This window comes from Nematolebias whitei, chromosome 17 (genome assembly GCF_014905685.2).
Source record: "Nematolebias whitei isolate Nwh7 chromosome 17, NemWhi1, whole genome shotgun sequence".
In the NCBI taxonomy this organism is placed as follows: Eukaryota; Metazoa; Chordata; class Actinopteri; order Cyprinodontiformes; family Rivulidae; genus Nematolebias; species Nematolebias whitei.
The window spans coordinates 3,695,156-3,695,592 of record NC_056514.1 but is presented as its reverse complement, the minus strand read 5'-3'; positions in this window follow the sequence as shown (position 1 = coordinate 3,695,592).

Sequence of the window (437 nt, the reverse complement as noted above, 5' to 3'; positions counted from 1 at the left end):
ACGAACATGAAAAGTACGAACATGAAAAGTATGAACATGAAAAGTATGAGCATGAAAAGTATGAGCATGAAAAGTATAAACATGAAAAGTACGAACATGAAAAGTATGAACATGAAAAGTATAAACATGAAAAATATGAACATGAAAAGTATAAACATGAAAAGTATGAACATGAAAAGTATAAACATGAAAAGTATAAACATGAACAGTATGAACATGAAAAGTATAAACATGAAAAGTATAAACATGAAAAGTACGAACATGAAAAGTATAAACATGAAAAGTACGAACATGAAAAGTACGAACATGAAAAGTATGAACATAAAGTATGAACACAAAGTACGAACATAAAGTATGAACATAAAGTATGATCATAAAGTACGAACATGAAAAGTATGATCCTGTGCAGCATCAGTACTTAGTTGTTGCTCCTTGTG